Raw genomic sequence first — 7,884 nt, forward strand, 5'->3', positions numbered from 1 at the left:
CTAGTTAAGAAATAAATAGTTCTAACAGAGCAGCTAACTTCTGTGGGAAAGATCATAGCCACACTCTAAACAGAATCTTTACCAGACCATAATCCTTAATGGACTTTCCCTTACCCCCTGTCTATATCCTACCATTTGGTCTGGTCCCTCCTCAGTGCTTTAGTTCCACAGAAGAGGTAAGATGTCTGTTACTGCTCTAATCACCTCAAAAGTTTTATGGTTGATTTTAAGAGTTATTCTTTTGCTGAATCAACTTGTCTTACCTCCAGCTATAGCAGCATTATGCTTTTATCAGGTTAGTAGTGTGTAGCATATTCCCAAAGTGATTAATGGAGACAGGCAGAGCACATGGGATCTAAAATGTCTGCCATGAGAAAACCTGTATGCTGTAATCCTCACAAACTGCTTATTGTACTATGCTGAGGTTGTTATGTACTAATGTGCTATGTATATTAGCTATGTTGCTTTTCCTTACATTTTCCTGTAATATGTCAGTGGGGGTGTATTGAATTAACTGCCTGTTGTAATGTAGGTGGGCTGGTGGCCTGTGATGTACCTGAAATTGGCAGCGTTCTCCTTACTGTTTTACAGGTATGTTTATACTTTATGTTAAACTTCCTCTGTTATGTAAAATCCACTATACGATCACTGTTCTGCTCCTCAGTGCTTTAGTTCCACAGAAGAGGTGGGCTGGTGGCCTGTGATGTACCTGAAATTGGCAGCGTTCTCCTTACTGTTTTACAGGTCCCCAGCAGACAGTGCCAATCAATAAAGCATTGTAAAGTTATGATATCTCTGCCTGTGTTCGAGTCCTTATGCCTGTTGCAGTAACAACCCCTACACTGGTGGAGTGTGTGGAATAGAGGGCCACGTGGGTCGGTGTGACAGAAAGAGAGGGTTACACACAGTTAGGACAGATGCAAAACAGTACACTGATAATGGTTTCCTACTATGAAAAACTTTATTTTATACATATGGACCTTGCAGGTTTTAGCAGCTTTATTCTAGATGCACTTGGTGCTGCGTTGGTTGCCATGGATTACTGCCATACTAGGTTTCAGTAAATATAAAATGCTTTAATAAGCATGAACGAAACCCAGCGAAGAGGTTTCATTTTGTAGCACGCTAAGATATAAATGTAAATAAAACAAAGTAAGCTGATTGCAACACAGTAAGGAGGTGCTTTGCTTGGAAACATTTCAAGCAGAAATGCATTGCATGCTTGTGCTGAGGGGGACTTTCCTTGCCTACGCAACTGCCAGTTGTCTTCTCTCCCTATATCAATCTTTGTTATAACAGAATTCCAGTTGATTGCCACCTTGCTTTGTTATTAGGATTCCAAGAAGCCATCTCCACTGGTTTTAGTACGCCTCTGTCTCACTTATTTAAGTTCCTTCATCTTGTTATTCCAACTCTGAGCTAACGTTCTAATCACATGTTCCCAGTTAGGGTATATCTACTGTAGGTAGATGAGATCTGGACTGTCTCTGTACCCATTGCCAATGCTTCTCTTATTCAACAGTGAAGACCAGATCCTGCTCTACTACCATGTACTCACATAGTGAGCAGCCAGAATCTCAGGGATGACTGGGGATTTTCAGTTACCATTAGTTTCTAAATCTGCCTGAAAGATGTTCAAGTCTCCATCTCTAGCTCTCTAATGGAAAGGGCTTTTTCCAGTACAACCTATGGTGACACCAACAAAATAGCATGTCACAACAATGCAGAATTTTCTTTAAAAGTTGTAACAATTACACATTTTGGACCATTAAAGGGGCATGCCTATAGGCAGATTTTAAATAAGGCTTTCCCAAACCTAGCTGATAAAATAAAATAATGAGAATGTAAGTCCTGGTCCTGCCACAGAGGCATTTGCTAGGCTCAGAGGAACAAATTTGAAACTGCCTTCAGCTTAGCCAATCCCCTAGTGGCAGGACTGGAACTTACACTTTGAAGGGAATAAGCATCAGTCTGTGCCTGCCTGCCAGTGTGTTTTGTTGAATGTGTTAGAAATGCTAACTGATCTCACGTTATTAAGTGGTGCGTATGCTATACCTTTACCCATTACCCATAGCGTGCACTGGATCCTACCCAAACCTTCCACTTCAGCTACATCCAGGGTTCATCCTGCAGCCCCAAGCTGGTGGTCAACTACACCTCTCAATTTACTTAGACAAAACCCACTAAATGTCTTGCCTGTCTGAGAATTATAGAAGATAAAAGAGAAAATTTAAGCCATCCCATGTTTGGTCCTTGCAAGATAGATAATTTGATTCTCATGTTTTCCTTTGTTGTCAGTGTTTTCAAAGCAGCAGTCTATCATGCCACTTATCAGAGGTGAACAAATTCCTTGGCATTTTATTCATCCCCAAACACAAAAGCCACCCTCTGCCCATGGACATGCCACATTTGTTTTAGGGTGAGCTCATGTCTAGGGCATTAGAGGATCTTTATTTTAGTTCCTTGAACATTTTTAACAATAAGTGACCTCTGTGTGCGAAGGACATTAATGACAATGTGAAACTGTTAGGCAAGTCAAAACCAGAAAATAGGGAACTATTTGACATAATGCAAACACAATGGATTAAGGTTTATTTATATTGCTCCCAAGCCTTCAAAGTGTGTTATTTGTTATCTGCCGCTCTGTGCCATGCTTGAAATACTGGCACCAAGAGAACAGTGAAAACAGGTATTTCGGAGGTTTAATTTGGAAATGTCCCTATTGGATTGGTGAATGGTTGTTTGAACATGTTTGAACATGAAAGGATTAGGCCAGATTTACTGAGAATTTTACCACATCATCTTTCTTAGACCAATAACAGTTGTGTGGGATTTGCCTTACAATATATTTAATAAATTTCTTTGCTATGTTTTAGTCCAAAATCAAAATTGATTAAAGGGTATTTGTAAAAATAATTCCAATTGCACACAAAATTTGCTTATCCCTTTCAGTTTTCCTCCTAGTCTGTTGATCAACTGACTTCTTCTAGAACCAAAACTGAAATATAAAACTGAACAGCCAGACAGATACTGCTTTCCATAAAAATAACAATTTATAAATGACTATAAAACCGTCAAGCAGTTTTAATCATTATATCTATTTTGGAAAGTTGCTTACATAGTAATGTAAACAAATGATTGAGAATTGGAGATGAAAGGGACAATGCCAGATTGTGCTTCCTACTCTTTCCAGCACATCAGCTCAAGTTGTGGAGCTCAAAGCAAGTTTCAGCTTTTAAAACTGGCACCTAAAACTTAACAGTTGTTAAAGATAATTCTAAAATTATTACTGTAAGTAAAATTAAAAGGTCCCCTGCACTCAAACCATTCTACGTAGAGTGATGTTGTTCTGGTTTTAGCATTATGTTTAAAGGACCAGTAACACAAAAAAAATTTTTTCCCCAAAATTCATTAGTATAGAACGAAAAATAAACACCAAGGCAAATAAAACTTTTAAATTGCAAAGCCTTTATTAAGAGATAACTTACCAAAACTCCACTTCCTGTCCTCTTCTAAAACGGCAAAAGGGCGACCATCCATGCAGCGGCGTTCAACTTCTCCTCCCTGAATATTCTAGTGACAGTATGTGAAGAGGAGGCAGTGGTCCGCTCTGCAGCGCTTCCCCTATTCCCAGCAGTCAGACTTTGACTCCAGCCTTTCCTCCTCCGACGAGGAAGAAGAAGAGGAGGAGGGCAGCCTCTGCCTCTCCAGCGGCAACCAGTCACTCGCTCACACGGGGGGTTGTAGGATGGGTCGGTACAAGAGGTCGGGAGCTGGGGGTGTACAATGTACTTCTCGAATCACATGGGACAAACTCCTCGCATGCTGGAGCTCGATACAAGTGTGACCGACCTCATTCCCTCCAGTCTGCGCTAACTTGCGTCCGACCCCGACCCGGCGACCCCAGGAGGACGGACAGGAGCTGAGGGGGATTCAGTCGGGGAGATCAGATCTGCTGCATCAGATCTGCTGTAGCGCATCGACGGGTAGCAAGTGGTTCAGCGCTCCCACCTCATCCATGGATTCTGCAGCAACCGGAGTCTAAAATCGCCGGCTTCTTCTGCAGCAGCTGGGACTGCCAGCCCCAGGCACACTCAGATGGGCACATCGACGGGGAACAAGTGGGGTCGCCGGGTCGGGGTCGGACGCAAGTTAGCGCAGACTGGAGGGAATGAGGTCGGTCACACTTGTATCGAGCTCCAGCAGGCGAGGAGTTTGTCCCATGTGATTCGAGAAGTACATTGTACACCCCCAGCTCCCGACCTCTTGTACCGACCCATCCTACAACCCCCCGTGTGAGCGAGTGACTGGTTGCCGCTGGAGAGGCAGAGGCTGCCCTCCTCCTCTTCTTCTTCCTCGTCGGAGGAGGAAAAGGCTGGAGTCAAAGTCTGACTGCTGGGAATAGGGGAAGCGCTGCAGAGCGGACCACTGCCTCCTCTTCACATACTGTCACTAGAATAGCCAGGGAGGAGAAGTTGAACGCCGCTGCATGGATGGTCGCCCTTTCGCCGTTTTGAGGACAGGAAGTGGAGTTTTGTTAAGTTATCTCTTAATAAAGGCTTTGCAATTTAAAAGTTTTATTTGCCTTGGTGTTTATTTTTCGTTCTATACTAACGAATTTTGGGGAAAATTTTTTTAGTGTTACTGGTCCTTTAATACAAATTAAGTTTTAGGTGCCAGTTTAACCTTTCCCCTACAGTTTTCAATTGGCAATTTAAGACCTGTGGTGGTGAGAATTTATAATTTGCATTCTCCAGCTGCTGTGAGTTTACATAGTTACACAGTAACATACTAATTTAGGTTAAAGAAAAAAAAAACACATTTGTTGGGTTCAAACTTCTGGTCTAATGGAACCTGCCTAACTGCAAGCAAAAAAAAACCCAATTTCAGGCCTCTCTAATTAGCCTCAGAGAGGGGAAAAAATTTCTTCCTGACTCCAAGATGGCAATTGAACCAGTCCCTGGATCAGCGTTGTACTAAAAACTATTAGTAATAGTAATGCTGTATTTTCTCACTTGCTAAAAAGCCGCCCAACCTTTTTGGAAATATCTAATATATATGCCAGTACAACTACTTTATGGAGAGTCCCCCAATAACAGCTCCCGTTGAAAAAAAAACTTTCAAAAAATCAAGATAGAACCTCATGTCTTCTAATCGGAATGGGTCACGATCGGCACCCTATATCCAGAACAAGTGCTAGGCTCCCTGGTCTTGGTTCCGCTTCTGCCTGTAGCAGCCACCTTTCACTTCGGGAGGAGCCCTCCTCTAATTGGATGGTGCCAGGTCTTAATAGGGAGCCTAGCAAGGGATGCGCAAAGGGGCACGATTGTCTACCAAGGATTTTAGAAGGAAGCCACAAAGCACAGGAGGAACCAACCAGAATAGCGTGGTCAGACAGGCCGGGTCAGTACAGGCAGAGTTCAAGCAAGGTCAGACAGGCTAGGATCATGAATGGAGAGTTCAGAATAATCAGGCAGGCTAGGGTCAGGATTGGAGAGTTTAAAATAATTAGGCAAGCAGGCAAGGGTCAAAACCAGTATAGACAGCATGATTCACGAGGAATAATCACACAGGAAGTAACTAAATAGACCTAACAACGGGCAACTACAGAAAATCTAAAATCCCTTTAAATACCTTACAATTTCACACCAACATCATCACGCCGGTGTACAAACCTGGAAATGTGCGGCCTTGTGCGCACCATTGAGACAACGGTGCTGAAGGGACAAGGAACCACGTGATGGGAGTCCCCGCCAGCCACTATACCACCAGGGTGTATGTTTATACATATTTATCATATCTCCCTTTAAGTGCTTCCCTGCTGTAAATAACCCCATCTTGGCCAGTCTTTCTTCATAACTGACTTTCCATATTCTATACCAGGTGCCCGTTGGATTATCTCTAATTTAATAATATTCATTTGGAGCACTAAATATTTTAGATGGAGATTAACCAGTGTTTTGTAAAAGAGAAGAATGATCCCCTCTTCCTGAAGAGCAGCATCTGTTTGTAGGCTGAGAATGTTGCCAGATGGGCTATTGCTCCCCTGCACTAATAATATCAAAATATGTTGCAATTGTCAGTAAATAAGCTATCTTGCTGTAGTTGTCTGGTGGTGCCATTATGAGTCACAATAAATGTTAATAATATTGGAATTTTGTCTCTGGGAGATAAATCACATTTGAGAATGTGCTTTTTTTAAATTGTCTTCAAATTTACAGGAAAAGCCTGACAATTGTGGGCAAAAATAGTTTCCAGACATGTAGCAGCAAAGTACAGTCATAGTTTATGGATACTCGGATAGTAGGAAAAAGGTTCAAGTCCATAACAGGAATAAAAAGACTCAATAGGCACATGAAAATATAAATGGCACATTGATCTGAGGGGACATGCTAATACCTAACCCTCCATGTAACACATTAAGGATTTTACTGTCCATATGTCTTTTTGTTTAATTAGAAGTGTTTCAGTGCATGACTTTTGGTGCAAATGCAAGAGCAATTGCAATAGCATTTTTAATCTCTGGATTTTTTAGCTCTCCATGGGGTATTTCCCATTGGCATCAGTGTGCTACAAGAAGCCCTGCATCCTCAATTATGTCTCTGCGTAGTGCCTATCATGTAGCTCAAGGCCTACTTGCATCTTCTTCTACTGAAACCTGTACAGGAAGGGCTATTTCTCTTTTCTTCAATATATTTTCATATATCAGCTGTATTTTTCACTCTTTGGTATGAGACATGAGGTTTTGATCATAGTTACAAACAGTGGAAATTACCGCCCCCTCCCACGTCACCCGGTGGTAGGCCCAGGTGCAAACTGTGGTCTTCAGGGTCATAATATGGGTTCTGTTCCAATATCACTATTACTGTCTCTCCTCTTTTATTGTTTTCCTTTTAAGATGCCCCTGTGGTTTGGGATATGTTAGTCGAATAACTATAGAGGTTAAACTAAGAATTCAGGAGCATAGTGGTTAGATCCAGACATTGATAGTCCAGTTTCTATTTCAGCGAATGCAAACATATGCAACTCAATTAAGATGGTGTATATTGGAGATAGTGAGTAAATCTAGGAGGCGCCAGAAAAAAAAAGAGTGCTGCAAAGGGAAGGTAAAATTTAATTTAATTTAAAGTGTAATTGCTTGTGGCAATAGTAGTCCCCTTTACTGTGGACTTTGGTTCATACATTTTTTTTGGTATAATTCTACTAACATTTCTCTAATATACTAACAAATCACTTCTCTCTATAAATCTTAAAAGCTTCACCAGGTAGGCACATACTGTATTTGTGTAGTACATTTACGGGGGAATGTAATAAAAGTCACAAAGAGCAAAACAATGCACACCAATAAGAATAAAAATCCACATCTCGCAGTGTAATATTGTTCCCTTAAACTGTTATTGCATTGTGAATTTTAATTGCGCATTGCAAATTTTAATTGCGCACTCTTAAGAAGTGCTTGAAGGTGTCGTAATCTTTTGGAGCAAACATAACGACTTTTTCAGTAAGAAGTGTTATTACATTATATTACAAAGCAAAACTTGTTCGCGCAAAGGCATAACTTTTCGCATTGCGAATAGTTTTCCGTTACCGACTTTTATTACATTCCCCCATTAGCACAGTACCTGGAGGGTGTGAATGTTATAACATTTTAATTTTTGTATGGTTAAGGGTGCCCAGCAATTTTTTTAATCGGCTTATGGTTTCTGAACATTTATTTATGACTTGTATGATCAAAACTGTCAAATTCGACTAGGGAGTTATTCAAATTTGGATTCGAATTTTTTAAAAGAAATTGAATTCAATTTTCGAGATTTATCATACTCTGGCCCTTTACAAACTCAAATTCAACTATTCCCCACCTAAAACCTGCAAAATTGATTTTTA

General features: G+C 41.0%; 1 long non-coding RNA gene across 1 annotated transcript; it reads left to right on the forward strand.

Moving 5' to 3' along the window:
- The first annotated feature begins 401 nt into the window (after positions 1-401).
- Positions 402-787, forward strand: LOC121396890. The gene is made up of 2 exons (XR_005963247.1): positions 402-591; positions 665-787. It is a non-coding gene; the product is annotated as an uncharacterized LOC121396890 (long non-coding RNA).
- The last annotated feature ends 7,097 nt before the right edge of the window (positions 788-7,884 follow it).

Source organism: Xenopus laevis, chromosome 8L (assembly GCF_017654675.1).
Source record: "Xenopus laevis strain J_2021 chromosome 8L, Xenopus_laevis_v10.1, whole genome shotgun sequence".
Taxonomy (NCBI): domain Eukaryota; kingdom Metazoa; phylum Chordata; class Amphibia; order Anura; family Pipidae; genus Xenopus; species Xenopus laevis.